Source organism: Cherax quadricarinatus, chromosome 14 (genome assembly GCF_038502225.1).
Source record: "Cherax quadricarinatus isolate ZL_2023a chromosome 14, ASM3850222v1, whole genome shotgun sequence".
Classification (NCBI taxonomy): domain Eukaryota; kingdom Metazoa; phylum Arthropoda; class Malacostraca; order Decapoda; family Parastacidae; genus Cherax; species Cherax quadricarinatus.
Window position 1 is genome coordinate 19,239,629 of NC_091305.1, and position 26,507 is coordinate 19,266,135.

General features: G+C 41.7%; 1 long non-coding RNA gene across 1 annotated transcript; it reads left to right on the forward strand.

Moving 5' to 3' along the window:
* The first annotated feature begins 1,256 nt into the window (after positions 1–1,256).
* Positions 1,257–20,636, forward strand: LOC138852707 (uncharacterized). The gene is made up of 2 exons (XR_011392018.1): positions 1,257–1,552; positions 19,683–20,636. It is a non-coding gene; the product is annotated as an uncharacterized lncRNA (long non-coding RNA).
* Positions 20,637–26,507: the final 5,871 nt, after the last annotated feature.

Below are 26,507 nucleotides of genomic sequence, written 5' to 3' on the forward strand. Positions count from 1 at the left end.
TATTGCATTAAACTTAATATTTCATGTGGTAAAAATTTTTTTCATACTTTTGGGTGTCTTGCACGGATTAATTTGATTTCCATTATTTCTATTGGGGAAAATTAATTCGACTAACGATATTTTCGACATTCGATAGCTCTCAGGAACGGATTAGTATCGAATGTCGAGGGTCCACTGTACTAGCACTACTATACTACTACGAGTTTGATGCTTATTTCTACTATGCAGCGTTGTGTGACCCTTGTGGGATTATCACTTAGTTTTGATTGTTAGTGTTACTAATATTTCTTTTTCTTTTTATTTCTCTTAGTACTACTACAGGTACAGGTAGTACTACCGTAGTACTGCAATTACTTATTAGAAAAAAAGAGACATTCGATGTTGTAAATAGGGAAGTCATTATTCTTTTGATACGTAAGCAGCTAGATTATTGACCATCCCATGCTCTTCTGTGCATGGCATCGCGAAAAGACTGGATTAAGAGGTCACTAACCTACCCAGATGCTTTTGATTGCGAGTCTAATGCTTATCTGCTACATAACAGTGAGGTGCCCCTTAAGGAAGGTTCCTTGATGCTGGTGAGGGGGTTCTTGATCTAGGGAATTGGATCTGTGCTCCAGTTCTCCGAATTAAACCTGAATACCTTCCACATCCCCCCATAGGCACTATAATCCTACGGGTTTAGCGCTTCTCCTTGCTTATAATCATAATAATAGGTGCATTGATGTTGATAAAGACCTTTTGATCCAGAGTTTTGGAACTATCCTCCCTTTGATCGAATATGCCTCCCATTATCCTAGCGGATTTACCGCTTCCCCATGAATGTAATAATTATTAGGTATCAGTTTCTCCAGGATTTATCTAACACTAACAATGAATGAGATGTTAAGAACTTATAACAAAAGCAAGTTATATACTTATAAATGCTGTATGACCCTAGTGGGTTTAGTGCTTCTTTTTGATAATATCTTATTAAACGTCTTGAATTGTGTTGCTAGGTCACTATGCTTAGTTTTTATTTATATTCTAAACAATAATTCTCTGCATTTTCTTCTGAGATGTTTAGGCTTATGTGAAGCTTTAAGGAACGATTAAATTTACAGGTATATCAGCATAGGATAATAGTAGAAGGACAATCATACGCTGTGATGTGCAAAGCAGCCTCCGAAAAAAGGGAAGATGACTGTCCAAGGCCACTCAAGCCATTGGTGAACCCTGCACCGAGCGTATTGGTCCCTGTAATGAGCATACTCCACAGTAATCACATGTTACATATCCTAATTTACACATAGACATCAGTCTAGGGATGTGTAGGTAAGAGTGTTTACACTCCTGCTCACCAGTATGCACAAAGCCACTTAGAATGGCAAGATAAGATAGTTACGAAGGTCATTGTTGCTCAGAACATCAGTGACGGTGCTCAGCAAAGGCAGCGGACCCCGGAATAAGCTTACTACTACAGACCTCACCGAACATTTAGTCTGCCTCAAAGAGTGTTGTCAGAAGCATGTTCGTTCTCCAGGAACCTCTGAAGCACCAACCCAAATGCCGGGTAAGTGACAGTAGTAATCTTGGATGCCAAGTTAATTTCTCTATTTTCAAACGTGTAGGCAGATTGACGTTGGCGTGTAGTTTATAAATAAATCGTATTGTATCGGGAGAGCAAAATTTATATTGAAAAAATGCATAAATTAGTATGAAAATTTTATGAAGTGCCTAAGATAAGAGTTGTATAAATATTATAGTTGCAGTGTAAGTTTTGTGGTTGAATGAAAAATGTAAGAGAAGCTTAAAAAACATACTGCGAGCGAAAAATCCAGGCAAGGCAGAGTACACAGGCTGGGCACTCCTGCACACAGGATATATCTCTAGTGCGGGGAAGGATACGCGAAGTGTAAGGTGGGCTTTTTCTAGTGTGAAAAAAAAAAGTTCCCGGGTGCCCTGGCATCCTGCTAGTTAGAAAGACTGGAGAGGGCACAGAACAGGACCCTCGAGACAGGTTGTGGAGTGTCCTGACTCGGAATATTAGTTTATGTACATCACTCCAGTCTTTTCTTTCACACCGTTTAATTAAGAGAGTAATAGCTGCTATCGTATTTCAGGTTATTTCAGAGCCTGTGTATACTATCGCCTCCCCCTCTTCATGATGCGAACAGTTTGCTAGCAGCTAGGAACCAATTTATTATGTGAACAGGAACAATAGATGTAAGAAAACGTCCAAATCTCCACCTGCCCCAGGATCGAACTCGGGTTCTTTGATTATGAGCAGAAGGCGCTAATGCTGAGCCAAGAACACCATTGGAAATTACTAGTAATTGAATGGGTGATCGTATGGTGAACCCTGATATCAGGGTTTCCTGTGGGCCGCCACTGTGAGGCTGTGTGTGGGGGGGGGGGGAGGAAGGGAAAGGCCAGGGGCTGGGAAATTCCCTAGGAGACTGCTTCGACTACGACATTCCTCCTGCTGAAAATTTTAAAAAATTAGGAAAATATTTGTTCAAGTATGCTCCCATCAGCGTTTGCAGGAGTTGAGAAGTATCTCTTGGGTTCTGCCTCAACCTGCATTAGATTGATACATCATACTTTAAACTTGCCTCTTTAGGTTCTGTGGTATATTTATTCACTAATTCATGACATTAATGACGGTGAATGGCTCGTGATCAAGGGAAGCAGAGCTTTCCCATTCCCACAAGCCCTGTATGACCCATACGGATTTAGGGTTCCCTGATAATATAATAAAATATTTATTTACAAGTACATGTTATACAGGCCTAGCTGACATCAATGATATATACTACTATATAGAGAGCCCCTTGCTATGCAGAGCATTTCGGGCAAATCAGGTCAGTTTTGTCCCAGGATGCGACCCACACCAGTCGACTAACCCAGGTACCCATTTGAAACTGATGGGTGGACAGGGACAGCAGGTGTCTTATGGAAACTCCTCCCTAATGTTTTCTAGCCTTACAGGAGATGATTCGAACTCCGGACCTCAGTGTGAGAGCTGAGTGCGCTAGCGATCGAGCTACTGGACACACTAAATATATTGTCTCGTGATAAATCAGATTTTTTGCGTTGTCATTATTAGTCACGATTTTTCTGTTGGTGCAGCGTACTTTAGAACTGTGATTGTGTTCAGGTTTTTGAATGCACTCATTGTTGCAGTATCACGTAGTTTAGTGGTAGCGCGTGTGGGTAAAAATTGAACAACCTCAGGCTTAGTTCTGGGGGAAGTGGGACGTATTAGGCAAGTCAACTAACGTTAATCTTTGTTCCTTTTCACTGTTGTGGGTCGCATTTGGGTTATCCGTCACCTGAATATTTTTTTTTCTCATGAGATTAATGTGAGGGTTATGTCGAGTACTTTTGGCAGTCTAGGGAATAGGCAGTCCACTCACCCTTCTCGGCCTTGTCTGATATCCTGTTTATATTAAAACTGCGTATAACGATAGTATGAGTGAACGCCTCTAAACTCAACTAGTGATGTTTGCCTTTCACGGGAGGGAGGGAAGATTCCTTGATGCTAGTGAAAGGATCTTGATTCAAGGAATTAGAGCTACCCTTCCTTTCCATCAAGCAAGCCTGATTGCCTTTCAATCCCCAGGCCTTGTGTGTTCCTTACGAGTTTAACGCTTCCCCGTTGGTATAATATAATAGTGATTTGTGACATTCCGTTTCTCTAGGTGTTCCACTATATAATAACTGCGTAGGGATACTTGCTTGTTATAACAGGACCGCATCCCTGTGAAAATCTTGTATAATTTATACAGGATTCGATGGTGCACCAGACAATTTTACCCTGAGAAAATTTCCTTTCATTCCACCTGTTGCTACTCTTGCAACATTGAATAGCTCCTGATGACGCATGAAGACTTGTGAGAGATCCCGAGCTGAAGATTTGCATCCCTGTGGCTTGTATTGCATGATTCTACATTTATTGTAAAATTATTTAGGTTTGACTTTATTCGTAAATATGAAAGCTGACAGGTCACCTTTGTTGTGTGGCCACTCTTACATCAATATTCTCCAATACAACTTCGTCTGGTGGTCTTACGAATTAATGGTAACAGGACCTGCTTAATTGTAGAAACCCCTCAAGGAAGGTTCCTTGATCTTGGTGAGGGGCTCTTGATTTAGGGAATTGGATCTGTGCTCCAGTTCCCCGAATTAAGCCTGAATGCCTTCCACATCCCCCCCTCCTAGGCGCTGTATAATCCTCCGGGTTTAGCGCTTCCCCCTTGATTATAATAATTGTAGAAAAAACTAGCGGTGGGAGTTTCCTCAGCTCCAGGTACTGCAGTGTGGTGGGCGTGTCCTTGGAGGTTTGGTGGTGGACATTTCTTAGTTTCCTGGTGCTCTTGGGAATGCCTTTGCTTCCTGGTGCTCTAAGAGAGTGCCTTGGCTTCCTGGTGCTCAAAGGAGTGACTTGGCTTCCTGGTGCTTTAAGGAGTGTCTTGGCGTCCTGATGGTCTAAGGCAGTGGTTCCCAAACTTTTTCAGCTTGTTACCCAATTTAACATGCCACATAAAGCATGTTACCCCTTTCACAAAATGTTGTTATTATTGATATATATGGCTAAATTAAAACACGAGATATTTTCTTTTATTTATTGTATTTGAACATTGTGCATCTCTAATGACTATTACCAAAGATGTCAAGAACATCAGTGGGATGGATGGAGTTGCATACTTGAAGCTAGTTTAGGAATTCTTGGCTTCATACCAGCTTATGTCTACCTCGGCTGATGCTCACAGATAAACTGACAGTGTGAAATAGAGGCAGCCTCAGGAAGTGAGTGACGCATACTGGACAGGTCGATCTGGGCTACTGAGTGACTTTTGTCCTGAAGCATACTTGTCAAAATACTTTTGGGTTTCCACACACTTAGCTATATATTTCTACTTTTCTAATACTGTATATTAGTTTTTGATGTTTATTGTTATTTGGTTTAACTTTATTACTTACTTTTAATAGGTTTACTTTACAACTTTATATACTAAGACAAAGTTAACAATAATCCTCATACCGGGTACCGTATTGTTTTCTTGATTTTCAGAATTCATAACTTCTGTCACCCCTCCATTACCCCCCAAAAATGGTTAAATTACCCCCAGGGGGTAATTTACCCCCAGTTTGGGAACCACTGCTCTAAGGAGTGACTTGGCGTCCTGGTGCTCAAGGAATGTCTTGGCTTCTTCTCAAGGAATGTCTTGGCTTCTTGGTTTCCCTGGTGCTCTAAGGGGTGTCTTGGCTTCCTGGTGCTGTAGTGGTCGTGTCAGCAACATCCGTTGTCTCTCGCCTGGCAGATGGTAGAAATTCCAGGAAATATGTTCAGCGGATTGTCTTGCCTGCAGCTGAGCCTCACTGGAGCCCAGTGCACAAGGCCTGGGGTACGGTGTTGCCAGGCCAGCCTGGCATACTACCACCTGCCTCCCTGCAGCTGAGCCTCACTGGATCCCAGTTCACAAGGCCTAGGGTATGGTGTTGCCAACTTAGCATAACACCACTTACCTCCCTGCAGCTGAGTCTCACTAGAACCCAATGCACGAGGCCTGGGGTACAGGGTTGCCACCCTGGAATATTACCACTTCAAGCACTCCGTGGCATGTAAACTGACCAGTAGTTATGGTTTCTTAATTTGACTTGATCTTAACTTAGGTACTGTGCCATATTTTGGGAGACTGTACGCGAGGGCTTTGACTGTCTGTAAGCTAACTGGAACCACCACTGATTACTTTAATTAAGCTAACTGGGTAGAACTTAGGCCTGGCATGAATGTCAAGTTTACTTGTGCTCTGTGCACACGGTATTCGTATGCTAGCGGTCATATGATATTTCTGGGCATCGGGAGACGTGGTATATGAAGGGGGGGGGGGAATGATTTGCGTGATTTGTCTACCTGGTCATGGTTAGGAGGTCATCGCCCCCGGGGCTTGATCTCCGACCAATACTCCTGACTAATAGCTTGTTCAGTAAAACTGTTGGTGCTTGCGGAATGTAATTCGACGTCAGTTCTACGCTGCTCAGGCATAGCTTGGAAGAATTTTACGAGATAAGATAAGATAAGATAAGATTTCGTTCGGATTTTTAACCCGGAGGGTTAGCCACCCAGGATAACCCAAGAAAGTCAGTGCGTCATCGAGGACTGTAACTTATTTCCATTGGGGTCCTTAATCTTGTCCCCCAGGATGCGACCCACACCAGTCGACTAACACCCAGGTACCTATTTGCTGCTAGGTGAACAGGACAACAGGTGTAAGGAAACGTGTCGAAATGTTTCCACCCGCCGGGAATCGAACCCGGGCCCTCCGTGTGTGAAGCGGGAGCTTTAGCCACCAGGCCACCGGATCTGTGAGCGAAGTAGTTATTGAAAAAAAAATCGTAAACTTTTATTTTCTTACTGAGTTATCCTTTAGTGTACATTTTTTACTTTTCAGTGGGACTGTGTTTAGACATCTATTTTTGCCTTCCATTTTCCTAAGGAAATATTTCAATGTATGTACATGTTTGGAACCAGCTCATCCACTATTTTCTAGATTTGAATTATGGCACATTCCGTCCGTGCGCCTTATGGAATGCAGTTTGAGGGGTTTTAAGAGATCTGAATAATTAGGCTGTTTTAATTTGTGGGCAGTGAAAGTTCTCCGCACTTTCGCTGATCTTAAATAAAGTGTTATTGTACAGCATTTGGTTTAGTGCACAAATGACTTAATGAGTATTATTATGAGCTTGATTAATCTTATCTTCAGGGATCTACTTCAGGAAACAAGCAGTTAGTAGTGGTACTATCACAACTGCAAGGAAAATGATAATGTCTTGTTTTGAAGAATCTAATTATTAAGATTATAATTTTACTTGTAGTTATTGTTTACCTGGAGTGTACCTGGAGAGGGTTTCGGGGGTCAACGCCCCCGCGGCCCCGGTCTGAGACTAGGCCTCATGGATCAGGGTCTGATCAACCAGGCTGTTACTGCTGGCTGCAAGCAAGCTGACGTACGAACCACAGCCCGGTTGGTCAGGTACTGGCTTTAGGTGCCTGTCCAGTGCCTTCTTAAAGATAAACAGGGGTCTATTGGTAATCCCCCTTATGTATGCTGGGAGGCAGTTGAACAGTCTTGGGCCCCGGACACTTATGTGTTCTCTCAGTGTACTCTTGACGCCCCTGCTTTTCATCGGGGGAATGTTGCATCTCCTGCCGAGTCTTTTGCTTTCATGTGAAGTGATTTTCGTGTGCAGGTTTGGTACCAATCCCTCCAGGACCTTCCAGGTGTATATCCTGGAGGGATTGGTACCAAACCTGCACACGAAAATCACTCCATATGAAAGCAAAAGACTCGGCAGGAGTTTCTTGAGCGTAAAATCTTACCAGGCCAATGCGTTAAACACTGGGCCAGCTGATTATAATAAGATTCATACCTGTTGGAGCCAGCTGGCCTAGTGGTTAATGCATTGGCCTGAGGATTTTAGGATTATCTGCTATGGGTTCGAGCCCCACTTGTTCTGTGATTCGTTTGCAATCGTGTTATTACGATTTTGTGAGTCATCAGATATTTACCCCCAGTTCTCTAACATTCTTCCGCTGTAGTGATTTCATTGCGTTTTTTAATGTTTATTTTTTCCTTCAGATTTTCCATAGCCAAGTAGCTTAAATTTAATGTTAAAACAAATTATTCACTTCGTACAAGGACAGTGCTTGAGAAAAATACACTCGGCATTGAGTTAGAGAGAAAGAGAGGGCACAAAACAATTATTGAATAAGTTGGGCATCATGGAGCTACCTGCCGGAAATAAAGAGCTGCTTGACGGGAATACATAGCTGCTTGTCGGGAATGCAAAGCTGTTTAACGGGAACGAAGAGCTGTTTAGCTGCATACAACCACCTCACGAGGATGTGCTAATGACTGTAATTCAACTAAACTAGCTAGGTTCTTGATGTTCTACCTACCTGGAGGTTATTCCTGGGATCAACGGCTCCGCGGCCTGGTCCACGACCAGACCTCCCGGTGGATCAGGGCATGATCAACCAGGCTGTTACTGCTGGCCGCACGCAGTAACAGCAGCTGCTTGGTGGGAGGCTGTTGAACAGTCTTGGTCCCCGGACACTTATGGTGTTTTCTCATAAGTGTACCAATGGCGCCCCTACTTTTAATTGGGGGTATTTTGCATCGCCTGCCCAGTCTTTTACTTTCGTAGGGAGTGATTTCTGTGTGCAGATTCGAGACCATTCCTTCCAGGATTTTCCAAGTGTAGATTATAATATATCTATCTCTTTGCGTTCCAACGAGTACAAGTAAAGTACTTCCAAGCGTTCCCAGTAGTTAAGGTGCTTGACAACTTATACGTGCAGTAAAGGTTCTCTGTACACTCTCTAGATCTGCATTTTCACCTGCTTTGAACGGAGATGTTAAGGTACAGCAGTATTCCAGCCGAGAGAGAACAAGTGATTTGAAAAGGATCATCATTGGCTTGGCATCTCTCGTTTTGAACGTTCTCATTATCCATCCTATCATTTTCTTTGCACTAGTGGCAATAACATTAGTATAATTTGCGTTATCTACCTGATTTTGTAGTAACGATATAATAATCTTATATGGTGAAATGTTGTCCATGCCTTTATTATAAAAATACTAGTTTTATATAGGAATAGCTGCGCTGTATGAGCCTTGTAGGTTTGGCGCTTCATTTTTATTATAATTATATAGGAATTTACGATGCATTTAAATAGAGCTCAGGGAGAGATGTCGGCTGAGCTGCACCCTGTAGCAGGACTTCACACTAATGTCAGATTTCAACGCATATGGAGGACTGTTGCAGGTTAAATATTTAAATCTTAGGGCACATTAATCACAATGTTCACTAGACTAGGTCTGCTTTGATAACTGAGGCACTAGTATAATGCCAGTCTTTACAATTTGTATTCATAGCTTGCGTGAATCCTGTTGCCAGTGGTGTATATAAGTGTGTACTCGGTTATCTAGCAGTTGTTGACTTTAAGCGTGTGATAAAGCAGCCACCACCACAGTCATAGTCATACACATTGTTCTATTCTAAGTGATTCGCCGGTATGGATCCCGGCCCGGGTCTCTTCCAATTTATATAGTGGGAGGTGGACCACTAAATACACTCAACACGTGTGTGTATCATGTCTACATGTTTGTCTTTTATTCATTTATTTATTAATATTTTTATGGGTTACAGTTTGTAGCCTGTACGTTAATTTTTAAAACCAGCTATATATGTTAGGTTAAAAGAGCACTCATAAGTAACCCTCACTTCTGAGAGGAAGCTGTCGACGTTGGGTTGGATGACTCAGGATTGGTGTTAAGTGCCTTTATAATAATCTCAGGTAATTTCGCTCTTTTGTATTATCTGTCAAGAATTTCACCATTGTGATGTCCGAAATATTTATTGTTTCCATCTTACAGAACGCAGTCGTCTCTTTGTCTAGATTCGTTAAATCATATGTCCTAAATCTGTTCTTGATCAAACTACAGTTGGGTTCTTGGTTCTCGCAAGACGGCGTATTGGCCACACAGGACTCGCACATAGCTATCACGAAGAATAAAAACAGGTACACTACCGTGAAAAGCTCCCGGTACTTCTCTGTACAACTTGTCAGGTTCCGTTAATAGTCAAACACCATTTGCTTTATTGCACTGTTTATCATAGAACGTACAATTATTTTTCGGGCTGTTTTAGTGTCTTGAGTATTCTGACTTTGCCTGCTCTCATTTCAGAGGGCTTACTTTCAATGTGGACACTGACTTTGGGTGGAAGTGGTATGGCGATACCGACAAGTTATAGGTAAAAGTGAACACATTTATTAGGGAAACGTTTCGCCACAGTTGAAGAAGCTACGTGTGGCGACACGTTTCCATAATAAATATCTTGATCAGTGGATGTTTTTTTTTTTACTTACAAACCTGACTTTTTGAGAGACTCGCTTATTACTTCAACTTCGATTCCTTATTACCTAAAGTTAATTTGTCTCATTATTTCCATTCGCCATACCTTCAGCCTTGTAGAGCCAAATCATACTGGTTGGGCGTATTTTGTGAATATAATAATAATAATAATTATAAAAGTAAACACTGTACACAAGGTATACCTGGAGTTTACCTGGAGAGAGTTCCGGGGGTCAACGCCCCCGCGGCCCGGTCTGTGACCAGGCCTGGTGGATCAGAGCCTGATCAACCAGGCTGTTGCTGCTGGCTGCACGCAAACCAACGTACGAGCCACAGCCCGGCTGATCAGGAACTGACTTTAGGTGCTTGTCCAGTGCCAGCTTGAAGACTGCCAGGGGTCTGTTGGTAATCCCCCTTATGTGTGCTGGGAGGCAGTTGAACAGTCTCGGGCCCCTGACACTTATTGTATGGTCTCTTAACGTGCTAGTGACACCCCTGCTTTTCATTGGGGGGATGGTGCATCGTCTGCCAAGTCTTTTGCTTTCGTAGTGAGTCATTTTCGTGTGCAAGTTCGGTACTAGTCCCTCTAGGATTTTCCAGGTGGATATAATCATGTATCTCTCCCTCCTGCGTTCCAGGGAATACAGGTTTAGGAACCTCAAGCGCTCCCAGTAATTGAGGTGTTTTATCTCCGTTATGCGCGCCGTGAAAGTTCTCTGTACATTTTCTAGGTCGGCAATTTCACCTGCCTTGAAAGGTGCTGTTAGTGTGCAGCAATATTCCAGCCTAGATAGAACAAGTGACCTGAAGAGTGTCAACATGGGCTTGGCCTCCCTAGTTTTGAAGGTTCTCATTATCCATCCTGTCATTTTTCTAGCAGATGCGATTGATACAATGTTATGGTCCTTGAAGGTGAGATCCTCCGACATGATCACTCCCAGGTCTTTGACGTTGGTGTTTCGCTCTATTTTGTGGCCAGAATTTGTTTTGTACTCTGATGAAGATTTAATTTCCTCATGTTTACCATATGTGAGTAATTGAAATTTCTCATCGTTGAACTTCATATTGTTTTCTGCAGCCCACTGAAAGATTTGGTTGATGTCCGCCTGGAGCCTTGCAGTGTCTGCAATGGAAGACACTGTCATGCAGATTCGGGTGTCATCTGCAAAGGAAGACACGGTGCTGTGGCTGACATCCTTGTCTATGTCGGATATGAGGATGAAGAACAAGATGGGAGCGAGTACTGTGCCTTGTGGAACAGAGCTTTTCACCGTAGCTGCCTCGGACTTTACTCTGTTGACGACTACTCTTTGTGTTCTGTTAGTGAGGAAATTATAGATCCATCGACCGACTTTTCCTGTTATTCCTTTAGCACGCATTTTGTGCGCTATTACGCCATGGTCACACTTGTCGAAGGCTTTTGCAAAGTCTGTATATATTACATCTGCATTCTTTTTGTCTTCTAGTGCATTTAGGACCTTGTCGTAGTGATTCAATAGTTGAGACAGACAGGAGCGACCTGTTCTAAACCCATGTTGCCCTGGGTTGTGTAACTGATGGGTTTCTAGATGGGTGGTGATCTTGCTTCTTAGGACCCTTTCAAAGATTTTTATGATATGGGATGTTAGTGCTATTGGTCTGTAGTTCTTTGCTGTTGCTTTACTGCCCCCTTTGTGGAGTGGGGCTATGTCTGTTGTTTTTAGTAACTGTGGGACGACCCCCGTGTCCATGCTCCCTCTCCATAGGATGGAAAAGGCTCGTGATAGGGGCTTCTTGCAGTTCTTGATGAACACAGAGTTCCATGAGTCTGGCCCTGGGGCAGAGTGCATGGGCATGTCATTTATCGCCTGTTCGAAGTCATTTGGCGTCAGGATAACATCGGATAGGCTTGTGTTAATCAAATTTTGTGGCTCTCTCATAAAAAATTCATTTTGATCTTCGACTCTCAGTCTGGTTAGCGGCTTGCTAAAAACTGAGTCATACTGGGACTTGAGTAGCTCACTCATTTCCTTGCTGTCATCTGTGTAGGACCCATCTTGTTTAAGTAGGGGCCCAATACTGGACGTTGTTCTCGATTTTGATTTGGCATAGGAGAAGAAATACTTTGGGTTTCTTTCGATTTCATTTATGGCTTTTAGTTCTTCCCGCGATTCCTGACTCCTAAAGGATTCTTTTAGCTTAAGTTCGATGCTTGCTATTTCTCTGACCAGTGTCTCCCTACGTATTTCAGATATATTGACCTCTTTTAGCCGCTCTGTTATTCTTTTCCGTCGCCTGTAAAGGGAGCGCCTGTTTCTTTCTATTTTACATCTACTCCTCCTTTTTCTTAGAGGAATAAGCCTTGTGCAAACATCGAGTGCCACCGAGTTAATCTGTTCTAGGCATAAGTTGGGGTCTGTGTTGCTTAGTATATCTTCCCAGCTTATATCGGTTAGGAATTGGTTTACTTGGTCCCACTTTGTTTTTGTTATTGAAGTTGAATTTGGTGAATGCTCCCTCGTGACTAGTCTCATTATGTCGGTCTGGGGCTCCACGCATACATGTCTGAACCTCAATTATGTTGTGATCTGAGTATATTGTTTTTGATATGGTGACATTTCTTATCAGATCATCATTGTTAGTGAAGATGAGGTCTAGTGTATTCTTCAGTCTAGTAGGCTCTATTATTTGCTGGTTTAAATTGAATTTTGTGCAGAGATTTAAAAGCTCGTGTGAGTGTGAGTTTTCATCAGAGCTGCCTCCTGGGGTTATTACTGCAACAATATTATTTGCTATATTCCTCCATTTTAGGTGCCTTGAGTTGAAATCCCCCAGGAGCAAGATGTTGGGTGCAGGAGCTGGAAGATTTTCCAGACAGTGGTCAATTTTTAACAGCTGTTCCTGGAATTGCTGGGATGTTGCATCCGGAGGCTTGTAGACTACCACAATGACTAGGTTTTGGTTCTCGACCTTTACTGCTAAAACTTCCACTACGTCATTTGAGGCATTACGCAGTTCTGTGCAAACAAGTGACTCTGCAATGTACAGGCCAACCCCCCCCCCCCCTTTTGCCTGTTCACTCTGTCACATCTGTATAGGTTGTAACCTGGGATCCATATTTCGTTGTCCAAGTGATCCTTTATGTGGGTCTCAGTGAAAGCCGCGAACATTGCCTTTGCCTCTGCAAGCAGTCCACGGATGAAAGGTATTTTGTTGTTTGTTGCTGGCTTTAGACCCTGTATATTTGCAAAGAAGAATGTTATCGGACTGGTGGTATTGTTGGTACTGGGGGGGGGGATTTTTTTTTCCGGTATTAGTATCTGTATCTGTTGGTTTGGAGTGGAGGCCATCGACTGTGGTTCCACTCCAGGAATGACTGGATTTGGTGTACGATTTCTGCCATTTCCTGCCAGTTTTTTTTCCTTCCTGGCACTAAAAAACCTCTCCCTCTTGAGTGGCTGTGGCTACCCAGGTTTTCCCATGGCCTGGATGTTTTGTATCTTTTTGTCCCCTTTAGATGGTATGCCTGGCAATTTAAGTTATAGCACAGTCTTTCCTGTACTGAAGAGGTACACAGTTCAGGGCCAGTCACAGAATATTCAGTACAAGTTCGTGGAAACAATCAGCACTCAGGGGTATATTGGTTTCAAAGTGGTAGCAAGATCGTCTGGGAGTAGAGAGCTAATAATAAGGCAGGGAGGATAGCGAACAAGTGGAAAAATAATTAAGTGAGACCACATGGGAGCATGAGTGCGTACAAGCGGCTGCCATCAGGCATTATGAGGCTTACTCAAGTGTTTGTTTGTTTACAAGTGACTCAACTACACTGATTTTAAGTGGCATTTCCTTTAAGGGGATGTCTTGATGCTGGCTGAAGGGGGGGGGGGGAGGTCTTTATTCAATGAATTTGAGCCGTCCTTCCATTTCTTAGATCAAACCTGATTATCTCCCATTCCTCATGAGCTGCCTGACTCCTACGGGTTTAGTACTTCAAAATTAATGTAATAATAATAATAAGATTAATGGTAAATGTTACTAAATATATGTACATGAAGATCAGATAAAAAAAAAGTATGGTGGTTGGAACGCAGGAGGGAGAGAGATATCATAATATACACTTAGAAAATCCTGGAAGGAATGGTCCCAAATCTGCACACAGAAATCACTCTCTACGAAAGTAAAAGACTGGGCAGGCGATGCAAAATGCCCCCAATAAAAAGTAGGGGCGCCATTGGTACACTAAGGGAAAACACCATAAGTGTCCGGGGCCCAAGACTGTTCAACAGCCTCCCATCAAGCATTAGGGGAATTACCAATAAACCCCTGGCTGCCTTCAAGAGAGAGCTAGACAGATACCTAAAGTCAGTGCCGGATCAGCCGGGCTGTGGCTCGTACGTTGGACTGCGTGCGGCCAGCAGTAACAGCCTAGTTGATCAGGCCCTGATCCATCGGGAGGCCTGGTCATGGACCGGGCCGCGGGGACGTTGATCCCCGGAATAACCTCCAGGTAAGTGAAATCAGTCGACTGGTAACCCCCTAGAATTGAACATCCAGAACTTCAGAACAAGACGCCGTCTCTCTCTCCTGATGCTGGGTCACCTCATCTTGGTGGCGCGGTTAAGCTTCCAGGCCACATCCCTAGCGCCCCCACCCCCCACGTATGCGAACACAGCTCATTCTTGGTATTAGGTTTACTGCAGATTCAAAACGGTTAATCTAATACAATAAACAGGCGTATTTATTTCACAAATAAAAATTAACATAGTAAACCAATTTATTTAATATGAAAGGGTAAATTTACATCTCATCTGTAGCAATGTCTTCACAATTTTAATGACATGAACGTGCTTGGTGAAAGGACATCAGCTTCTTAACATCAGGCTTGAAGGCACTAAGAAGTCTTAGATCCCCGCGTTCAGTAATTTTCAGTCTGTTTCTTTGCTTGGAAAGAAGCTTGGCGACTGCACTGAAGCCTCACTCCATTAAAATGATGTTGGGAAGGCAATAAAGTACATCTTGACTTTGTTCCATAGTGCAGGGTAGCGGTCAGAAATGTTTTTTGTAACCAAAAATTTTGATATGATTTTTTGAACTTTGCCCTCAGTTCAATGGTAAAACACATAAGCGGCAGTTAGACCTAACAGATTCCTGACTGTTGCCTATGTGTCTTACCAACCTGTTGGTGTTGTATGACGTTTTGATATTCACTCAGTTTAATGTCATTTTGGAGTGAAATCAGTTCTTCCTCCACTATTCCTGTTTCTTCATTGCTGATATCTAGGAATGGATATATCACCCAGTCTGGTATTTTAAGCAAAAAAAAAAAAAATCCTGAAATCTGTCAGACATGTGTCTATACAGCTCACTCAGGTGTGCACAATACACTTAGTTATCGTTTGATATGCTCTTCTCCAATTCAGAGGTTCGGAAACTGGAGGAGCTCACGACGGGCTGTTACGTTTGAACAATTGTAACCTGGACAGAAAAGTGGAAAGGGCTGATTTGACTTTGATAAGATTACCCCATTTCCTTGCAGTTGCAAATTAACTTCGTTAAACTTCGTAAACTTTCGTGACTTAGATTTTGTCATATAGATTTTGTAAAACAAACGCTCCCTTGGTTCTGATGCCACCCTGCCGCCTCCCTACCACCACCAGCCGGGTCACCATATGGAGAAGACCCGGGCCGGAAGTACCGGCGAACCTCTAATGACCTACCTCCACCTTTTTTCTCAATCCCTCCTCCCATGGATCTTTTCACCACTCCTGAGGGGGGAGGGGGTGACCGCCCACTTTTGGAATCACTGATTTAAACTAAGATTGCTGGACTCGTAGTCTTGAATTGTTCCTGGGTAAGGGCTTCCCCACACCTAGCTAGTGCAGCCCACTCGACCCCTCCTACAACTTAATGGTGACTCAGCGTCAGGGGAGCCGACGAGATGATGCGAAAAGCACGAGGAGAATACAAATGAAGAAGAGGAAAAGGCAATTGCAAGAGAGTCTGGAAAAACTATAGGAATGGTCAAGCTAGTGGTTGCTAGAGTTAAACCACATAAAAAAAAGCAAACTAGTGAAATATGAGGAAGTGGATTATTATATCTATGTGGAAGTGCTAAACCCATACAAGTCATGCAGCTACTGGAGAATGTAAGGTAATCAGGTTTTATCCAAGAAGAGTAGGGCGGTTCCCATTCGGTGGTTTCCTCATTCCCATGAGAATGAGGAAACATGAAAAAGCGCTTGGGGATTGGGAGGAAGGGACGAATTCACGTAATCACTCAAGAAGAAAGCTTCTAGGCTTAACCATTATTCCAAACTTGTCCCCTGAAATGCACAAAAGTAAACTTATCATCAGGGCAATGTGCTTGACTGACAAACTACAGCATATTTTAATACTGACGAAATCCCTGTGAAGACATTCTTAAGTCATAGTCATCTTTTTAATAAATAATAATAATAATGGTAATCTATACCACATGTGATCACAGTACCACTGTGAAACTTCATCCTAGCCAAACACTGTTTCGATAAAGTTCAAAATTATGTACCCGTAGACAAGGTAGACAAAGCCAGTCGACCACGAACGGAAAATTTCACTTAGCAACAGATAGAATTCATCCTCGTCCCCTGCAAATTTAAATACGTGACTAGAAATATGTAATTGCACTCTCGGAACCTACACCTAGCCAAACTTATACAAGAACTCGAGACGGTGTAAAACACTGGGTGTAGGTTAAAAATTTAATCAGGTTGTCCTTCCGTCCGAAACTCTGCACATCATACATTTTAAGTGAACGCAACTCGTCTCCTTCCCGAGTACGAGTGTGAGACTGTAGTGGTAGTTGTTACTTTATCACGCTCTAAAGTTGCACTGCTATATAACGCGGGCATGCACTGGTATTTTATAGACCCCTTGTCACATGAGTCACGTAGACTATAAATATAAATTATGGAGACTTGCATTATACTCGCACCTCCGAGTTCTCATGCACGTAGCAGACCTGGCCAAGTGCACATCATGACCAATTTGCCAATTCTTTCCCCTCAAGGAAGGTTCCTTGATGTTGGTGAGGGGCTCTTGATTTAGGGAATTTGATCTGTGCTCCAGTTCCCCGAATTAAGCCTGAATGCCTTCCACATCCCCCCCCCCCAGGCGCTGTATAATCCTCCAGGTTTGCGCTTCCCCTTGATTATAATAATAATAATTGTCAATTCTTTTTATTTGTAATAGCCCTCCTTGTGCGTTTAAATCCGGAATCACTGTAGAGTCCTGATACAAGGTGCAGCGAAGTGTTTATTTGTATTTCCTGCGCTCAATTTAACTGCATAGTTAATTCCTATTTAAAACTGTTATCCTTTTATAAAGTCAAATTATTATAATAAAAAAGAATCGCTAAGCCACAAGGGCTATACAGTTATAAAGTAAAAGCATGAAGATTGCTATATCGTTATTGCCACTGCTAATGATGGGATCATGAAGCTTTCTCATCAGGTTGTTACTGTGTTTTACAAAATATCACTCAGGAAGTAGGATATCTCGTCAGAAAGCTGGATATCCTCGCCAGCAAGCTGGTTATTCCATTAGAAAGCTGCACATCCCCTTCATTCAACTTGCATATCCCCATGACTCAAGAAATCGTAATGACACGATTGCAAACAAACCATACCCCCGGCCGGGATTGAACCCGCGGTCATAGAGTCTCAAAACTCCAGCCCGTCGCGTTAGCCACTAGACCAGCTAGCCACAAAAAGATTCATCCATGTTGACGGCAGTGAAGGGACTTGAGCTAGAGTTCGTCACGGCCACGCTAGCTGGAGATTCGTCTGTAAAAACTTGCATTTGTGGTTACAGTGGTGCCTGTGCTAACCTTCCTATGGTGTAGAAATATACCTAGTTGGATGAATCTTTTTGTGGCTAGCTGGTCTAGTGGTTAACGCGACGGGCTGGAGTTTTGAGACTCTATGACCGCGGGTTCAATCCCGGCCGGGGGTATGGTTTATATCCACATCATTCAGGCAACCAGAATGTCCCCCCCAGAAAACGGCATATCATCATGAGGAAGCTTCATGCTGTTCAGCATAGTAAAGATTAGGTTAGGTAGGTTCGTCAGGAAAAAGGACTAGTGTTTCCTGATGCGGGGCTTAGTCATATGATAACCCGCAGCTGGAGCTTTTGGTCATCTGACCGAGGCCTTCCGCTGGCCTACAGGTCCACCCCTTTAATAATTAACGTTATGTATGATTAAACATTTTTATTTGAGAGATTATTTGTACTTTTATACCTCTAGGTCTCGCGTATTTCCTTTTATACATTATCCCTGTACAAAGCCTTTTATTGTATACAAATTGTGGAGCAAAATGGAAGGGGCCTTGATCCAAAGAGCAGGAGCTATCTTCTTCCTTTTTTTTCCTTGAATCAAACTTGATTTCTACCCATCCCCAAAACGCTGTTTGGCCCCTATGGGTTAAGACGCTGTTTCTTGGACAGAGTAATAATGCCAGCAGAATGCTAGGCTAGACAACACGAGCCTTCAATACTAAAGCCAGCCAAGCAGTGATTATACGTTTTAACTACTCTTGCACCCTCTCAGTCCGACTTGGGGCCAGGCTTTCTTGATAATCTTGTCAACCAGGCTGTTGCTGTCTGCGGCCCGGTGGCCAACATCACACTTCAAGCAATTTTTCTGGTAAAGCGGGTTAGTGATGCCTGTGTGTCGCGACCACTTTCAGACTGGCTTGATTTGAGACCAAGGTGCGGGGGTGTTAATTAAGAAACATTACTAGGGGTGAAGTTTTCCTTTAGGTATCATGCCCAATGGAGTCTTGTGTAGGCAAACAAATTTGTCTAGTTCTTGGTGTGGTCAATATTAGTGTCACTATGTGTAGGTCATTCAGCACAGGAAATGGTGGAGGCTCGTTTCTCAGTCTGTTAATCGTCCACTCAAAGAGCAGTAACAGGACCAAGGTTGGATATTGCGGTCACCGCCAAGGAATGCAAGGAACGAAGGTGGGTGATGTCATTCTAGTCAGCAACAGCACACCACCCTCCTGGCGTCATCTGGGAATCTAGAGGGGAAGGAAGTGATGGGAAAGGAGGGGAGAGGTGGGTATGGTAAAGAATGGGGGATGGAGATAAAAGGGAATAGGGGAGGGGTTGGAAAGGACCTAAGGAAGATGTAGTAGAAGGGGGAAACGGGAGAGGTTTGCGATGACCTTTGACACACAAGGTACGTTGAGTGTAACAATAGGCGTCACACCTATCTTCATGTTTTACTCCTGCAGCACATTCCTCTTATTCTCTTTGTTAAATATCCCTACTGTTTTTCCTCTCGCAGTCGCACTTTCTTTCCCGGCTTCACTCATTGTGGAATATTGTGAGAATTTTTCTTGATAGAAATGGACGAAGGACTGACAGGATCAGCGTCAATCCTGCACAGACATGAAACAGACTTACTGGAGATAATAGAGACTGGCCCGAACAAGGTCTTTCAGCTTGCCTACCCCCCTTGCAAGCGTGTACTAATTTAGGCTAGTGTTTGGGAGCAAATCCTTGTATTGTGATATGACTAGTTGCCTGTAAATATTGATAAACTGAGAAATCTGTAATCCAATGCCAAGGTTAATAAGCAATTCCAAATTTGCATCAGGCTAGAACAATATGATCACTAAGGTATTAAAGACTATAGTCTTATCTTTCATATTTTGGACTTTTCACTTATAACCGCCTCGATTACACCCCTGGAAAATGACTAATCATTTTTCGATGACCACCTACAAACCTATTATTCATATCCCTAAGGTCCGACACGACATGGGTTGGCGCCACAGAGACAGGAACCCCTCTGGTACGTCGGTCGAAGGCTTCCACTGGCTGCCTTAAGTGTTGACACACCATATTTCGGCTACAGTAAGACTTGTCTTACTCAACCATGTGATTAAAATGACATTGCCGCTGATCCTCGAGTCAAACAACCCGCGGCTCTCAACAATGTTTAATCTGATAAGTAAAATCGCTCTCAAAGACAATGATCTGATATAGTAGTCCCCAATAATTTTGGTTATACAATTAGATGTTATGTAAGCTTTCCTGAAATGATAATACAGCTTAAATCACCCTGTGAAGTGTTAGTGTTTATATATCTTGCTGAGCTCTATCGAACGCTGTCTTTACATCTTACGACATTCGATATTAAAACTTTTGTGGGATATTGAGTATCTAATACCTGGTTTTTACATAGGAAATCACTTCAATTCTCCAACATTTAATATTTCCTCCATTCTTCAAGCCCATCACGCAAACACTACTTGAAAGCCGAGGTGGGCCCCACTCAGCTTTTGAGTGTAAATACAAGAAACTTCGCTCAAACAAATTATCAAAGATAAAATAATTTTCTTGCAGTTGTTATACCCAGCTGGAATGTGGAAAGAAATCTTATATGAAGTAATCTTCCTGGAAAATAGAGGATACTATATAAGGAGACCTCAGTCTGGAAAGGTTGGTTGTTCCTGTTCATATTTGTTGGGTGCATATAGTTAGAATTTATTTTAGTTGCTGTATAAGGGTGTAGCGAGGGTCGAGAGCAGTGTAAGGATCTTGTTAGCATGTTCCGCTGTGAGGCAGTGTCGTGTGGTGGTGGGAGAAACACCAGCGTGGGTTGTGGCGTGGGTATACAAGTAGAGCTATAGTGGTGTTTCGCCATATCACAATATATGCGTTATGGCTAAATAAAAAAAAAAAAAAAAAAAAAAAAAAGGCACACTACCGTGACTGGAACGATACACAAATAACCCGCACATACTACTACCACTACTACTACCACTATTACCACTACTACTACTACTACTACTACTACTACTACTACTACTACTACCACTATTACTACTACCACTACCACCACCACTACGACCACTACCACCACCACTACTACTACTACTACCACTACTACTACTACCATTACTACCACTACCTCTTCCTGCCTATATATACCCGTCCTGTTCTACTTCTCGTTCCCCTCAAGGGAGGTTCCTTGACGCTGGCGAGGGGCTCTTGATCTAGGGAATTGGCTCTGTGCTCGTTTCCTGAATTGACCCCTCAAGGAAGGTTCTTTGATGTTGGTGAGGGGCTCTTGATTTAGGGAATTGGATCTGTGCTCCAGTTCCCCAAATTAAGCCTGAATGCCTTCCACATCCCCCCCAGGCGCTGTATAATCCTCCGGGTTTAGCGATTCCCTTTTGATTATAATAATAATTCCTGAATTGAGCCTGAATACCTTCCATCCTCCCCTACATGCGCTGTATAATCCTACGGGTTTAGCGCTCCCCCATGATTATAATAATAATAATAATATACTTCTCGTTAGTGTGACTTTGTAAATGGTCCAAGTCGGACCGAAACGTCGTCGTAAGCTCCTCTCTTCTATGTGCGGGTTGTTTGTGATGCGTTATGGCTATCTTGTGGCAAGAAATGAAAGCGTGGGCGGACTGCATAGTTTTGATGTGTAGCAATGTTTTTGTTACACCGCCCTTTAGATGACTACGCTTCGAATGAAAAAAAAAACAGGTTGGAATATTTGGGAAGATTCTCCATTGGATAAGAAAGTACCGAACAGGCTATACTTTGGTGCATAAATGTCGATGCTTGCAATTTAACCATAATGAATGGGAAGAATAACTTAATAGTAAATTGTAAAAACCTACAGGACATGAAGAGGTACTAGATAACATGGTAAAACTACAGAAATGATCCCTGAATATAGAAAATGTAGGCTGATAAGAACAGGAGAACAGTAATAACATTACTACCCAAGTGCGAAGCAGCTGTTGATGTGAAGACTAATGGGAGCTGAGAGGAACCTCCACACTAGACCTGTGCAACACAACGTTTACACAAGGAAGCTCGGTTATCTTGAAAAAATGTTAGGATTTTGAACAGCAACGAGGATTTGATAAGTGCATTTTAGTTGCAAGAGACATCGTAATTGCACAGGTAAAGTAAGTCGGCTAGTATCACAACTGTCTGTCTTTAATTGTAATGTCTCGCCTGGACAGTGGAAAGTCATGCTATCACGTCATTGGTGCCTAATAACGTGTTACAAGGTTACCTGTAGGCCATATTACTTGATATATAATCCTTGCCCTAGCGTCCATAGGATGGACACGGATTGCTCAATCAACTAGCCGCTTCGGTGGCAAAATCTAATATATTATCTGCTTGGAAATGGTCTCGGAACAGACGGAAATAGTGGTATTTTTATTTGTTCTTAAATCTCGACTGAAGCATTATCAATAATCACTTTTATAATGGTCGAGACTTCATTTAGTTTACATTCGAATTAATGACCTAGTTACGAATTATTCCAGCCATGGTACTGTGAGCTTTGATTTTTATTATATAAATGTTTGTTGATAAAGCAGGAAACAGACTATTATAAATTATTAAGAGGTTGAAGAAAATTTACGCAGTAAAATAATATATGATGGAAATAAACGACAATTTCTATTTAATGGAATGTGTGAATGTATTTATTTAGTCGTCATGAAGATCACAGCTGGTGTGATTGTCAAAATCAAGAGATAAATTTAGGAAGACCTTGAGGTGATAAAGACTTTGAGGTGGTGAAAGAAGACATTGCGGTGATTAGAAATTCCTTTCATTATAATTTTCTATTGATAACTTAAGCATGGAGAAAAGTTAAGGATATAGCGATTATTTTTAACCTAGCCGACAAAACGTATGAGATTAAAATTTGAATACTTGACTGTGATGATGGTGATACTTTTCTTCAAAGGGGATTGGGAGGGAGAACATGCCAGAAGAAAGCTCTTTATTCAGGGAAGTAGAGCTGCTCTCGTGTTCCTTGGATCAAACATGATTACCCCCCACCCCTCCCATTCCCTAGGCTCTGTATGACCCTTAAAGGTCTAGTACTTCACCATGAATATAATAATCCTGTTCAAACGTCAGTATTTTATTGTGTCTGGAAACGGTGTTGTTAAGTATACGAAAGTATGACGCAGGTCAAGCCTTCCGTTGAGTATGCAGCAACGCTTTAAAGTCCAGACCTTCACCAAACATGTTCAGAACCATTAGATGGTTTGCAGTTAAACTAGTCTAATTAGGGGTGAGGGAATCGAGCTGTGAGGGGAGACTAAAGGAGCTAAACCCAACTGCCGTAAAGAGAGACCCATAGAGGAAATTATTATGACGTACAGAACACAGGGATTTTACTGAGCGGATAGTGGCAGCCTGTTTGAAATGCAAGACACAAGAGGTTAAGGGGGCATAGGTGAGATCTAAAAATTGCAGATGAGTCAGAGGGATGGTAAGAAATACTTTAGCCACGGGACAATACTCGTATATAAGTGAAAATATCTGGTTGAGGAATTAGTGGTGGCAAACCATAGTGTTATGACTAGGCGTGATAGGTCTTAGGGGGCCAGGGACCAATAATGTCAGGTTGATTGCACTTCAAGGGGGGGGGGGGGGGGGCTGACACTTGACTCCTTCCCCTCCCTCCCCCCTCCCCTCCCCCTCCCTCCCCTCAAACACAACTAGGCGAGTACGCGGCCAGTGCAACTGCAGATCCTGTGAGTGGCTAATTTATTATGCTCCCGTAGCTCCTATGCTGCGTACAACACTGGAATTCAGTCAGAATTCAACGATGCCCTTCTTGTGATTAAAGAACCCAATTTCCGTAGACGTAAGTGCCTTGAATCATCATTAATCGCCATTTCTAACACAAACAGAATAAAGGCAGCTTCATCATTTCTGAAATATTAGCAAGAATTCTCCTCAAAACAGTAAACCCCGTCATCACATAGCTGCAACCACAAGCTGCTACCATAAGTACTATAACTATTACTACTACCACTACAAGTACTACTACTACTACCTCCAACGATTATAATATGCTTTGCACCTCTGTACCTATACATACCCCTCTGTGTCCCTGCTTGACAAAGCTCCTGGAGAACGAAACGTTACCACAATAAAATGTCGCATTAGTCGCATTTGTGTCCTTTTACTTAACATGTATTGAAATAAAGTGAGCATCCCCCCCCCATTACCACTACCACCACGGCATTACTGTATCATAATCCTCCAAGAACACAGTCCCCCACTAACAGCAAAATTCGCCCACGTCTCCCCATCACACGGATGCTGTCTCTCGTGATAATCCTATAATAGAACATGTTTCACTGTTGCCCTGCGCAGTCATTGTGCTAAACAAACTACCACCTTATATATTCATGGCACCTTTGATCCCAGGGCCTTCATGGGGCGTCTGCCGACTTATTTTCTCCATAATAGCTAACGTCGCCATTTTTTCTTTGGAAAAGCAATGAATGGTCAATTTGGCCTTTATAAAAGCATGGTATGTAAAAAATATGCTTCCTTTACAGTTTATTGTACCATCCACCGCTACCACAATGCACAGCTACAATTACGGCTACTTACGTGTTAAACTATAATACTGTAGATTCGTCATGCAGAGAGACTAATCACATTTGCCCCTTGAAGCCAAGTATTAGCATTGCGACTTATAATTGAATTTTTCACCTGTGAAGGTCGGGGCCGTGTGTGTGTGTGTGTGTGTGTGTGTGTGTGTGTGTGTGTGTGTGTGTGTGTGTGTGTGTGTGTGTGTGTGTGTGTGTGTGTGTGTGTGTGTGAGAGAGAGAGAGAGAGAGAGAGAGAGTTAGAGAGAGAGAGGAGGGGGAGGTGGGATGAGTAATAGTGTCACTTCAGCAGTTGGCATCCTAAATGCACTGTATCACAGATTATAACTGGTGCAGCATCATATAACAATCACTGTTTACAACTGTCATACAGGATGCATCATCCCTCTTCACCTCCCGATAGACATTTTGTAAAACTTAATCACCCAGATTGAGTTCTGACCAATACTCAGTAGTCTTAATACACACCATAGAACTACTCTGTTAAATATTCGTGGGGGATACTTTTCTGAGACACGCATACAACTGAAGAATCTACAGTGGTTTAATATTTAACTACAAATATTATAGAAATACACAAATATACTGGTAAAGTGCACACATTAAAGTAGTCCACTACAGCTCCTATGTCATTCGCCACCAAATCCTTCAGCACTGGTTTCAGAAGTGGCTTCACCATCTGAAATAATCTCTCAAGACCAACTACCCAGGTGGTTGAGCTTCATCTCTCGTTCTCTCGCCACATAACCACTCAATCAATAGCACAAGGGGAAAACAAGTGTCTAGACATACTTTTCCCGTACATTCGAAACTCAAAGAGACGCTAGCGTCCAACATCACACGATGTTGTAAGCCTGTCACTGTCACCTTAAAATGTCACTGTTACCATTTTCTCACGACACATCACTGTTGCTCTGAAGAGTGTCGACTGGTAGACGAATCAGACACACACATGCAACACTTTGATATCTTTATTTCCGAAACATTTTGCCTATACAGTAGACTTCTTTAGTCGAATACGGAGACAGTAGAAGCAGTGGCAAGGTAAAGATGTGATCAGTCCCTCAGCTTTGAGAAGTGTCCAGCTCCATAGTCTCTAGCAGTGTTCCACATGTATTACTCATCTACTTGTTGGTGTTGGGTTCCATTATTTAGGTTGTAGACTGCTGCTGTGTATCCGTCCACGGTTTCCCTTAGAATGAAACCGTGGACGGTGACACATCCGCACTACGCTACCCTGAGAACTCTCCCTGCTTTAGTTGCTCTCTTGCAACGTTGCACAGCTCCTGATGATGCACTGAGAAGTGTGAAAGTACTTGAGCTACAGATTTCCACCCCCCGTGGCTTGTCTTGAATGCATTATATATATATATATATATATATAATTATATATATATATATATATATATATATATATATATATATATATAATTATATATATATATATATATATATATATAATTATATATATATATATATATATATATATATATAATTATATATATATATATATATATATATATATATATATATATATATATATATATATAATTATATATATATATATATATATAATTATATAATTATATATATATATATATATATATATATATATATATATATATATATATATATAATTATATATATATATATATATATATATATATATATATATATATATATATATATATATATATATATATAATTTATATATATATATATATATATATATAATTATATATATATATATATATATATATATATATATATATATATATATATATATATATATATATATATATATATATATATATATATAATTATATATATATATATATATATATATATATATATATATATATATATATATATTTATATATATATATATATATATATATATATATATATATATATATATAATTATATATATATATATATATATATATATATATATATATATATATATATATATATATATATATATATATAATATGGGCATAGCCAGCACTGGTACCCCAGGGATTACTTAGCCACTGAGCGGCTCATCACACCATATAACAAACCTGTGTCAGGATGCCCAGCACGGGTGGGTACGTCAAATGTTGCGCACCTACAGTGTGGAGCATCATTTTATGAAAACCCTCATCAGGAAATGTTGAGAAATGGC